Raw genomic sequence first — 680 nt, 5'->3', positions numbered from 1 at the left:
AGCTTTAGAATCACAGAACAAAGAGAAACTTAGTCTGAGCAAATCAATACAAATCATCAAAACCTATGGGTTTGCTCTCTTAATGTAGTTTGAAATTGGTTAATAAAAGAAGGGATTATTGGGAGGTATTATGATCTACTTATGATATATTCTTATATGTGATAGTTTGGGTGTAATTACTTTTTAAAGAGAGTAATTAAGTCATTTTAATATCCCTCTTATTTATCCAATTAATATTTTCTGCCAACTAGTTATCCAAGTAATATTTAATCAAGTAATACTTAACTGATATTTAATATTTAACCACACACTTTTCTAGGCATTGGGGATTCAGTGGTGAAGAAATTGGCCCAAGCTATTATGGAACTTGCACTGGGCGGAATAGGTAGACACTAAATTAACAAATAAATATATATTAAAGCATGTTCAAAACATACAGATTATAACATGTGATGAAGGAAATGAAGCAGGTAGTGTGACAGAGAGTACCACAGAGGTAGAGGGTGGCACATGACATTGCATAAGGTGTCCGGAGAAGAACTTTCTCAGTGGAATATTTGAGCAGAGTCTTGGATGACAATAAGAAGCAGAATATACAAAGATTCCAAGACTTGGCATTGCCCTTAAACTTTCCTCAGCTTTTCCTACATTTTAGAAAAAGTGATAGTTAATTCTGTAAA

The 680-nt window shown here is 32.9% G+C and overlaps 1 protein-coding gene across 1 annotated transcript in view; it reads left to right on the top strand.

Annotated features, from left to right (window-relative positions):
* The window catches only part of LOC103606148 (fibrocystin-L), a gene marked incomplete at both ends in the record, with an annotated part of 125955 nt that overhangs the window by 109064 nt on the left and 16211 nt on the right, over positions 1-680 (top strand). The window lies entirely within an intron of this gene.

Source organism: Galeopterus variegatus, unplaced genomic scaffold, assembly GCF_000696425.1.
Source record: "Galeopterus variegatus unplaced genomic scaffold, G_variegatus-3.0.2 Scaffold6346, whole genome shotgun sequence".
Lineage (NCBI taxonomy): Eukaryota > Metazoa > Chordata > Mammalia > Dermoptera > Cynocephalidae > Galeopterus > Galeopterus variegatus.
Note: the sequence above shows the minus strand (reverse complement) of the source record. Positions and strands in the feature narration are given on the sequence as shown.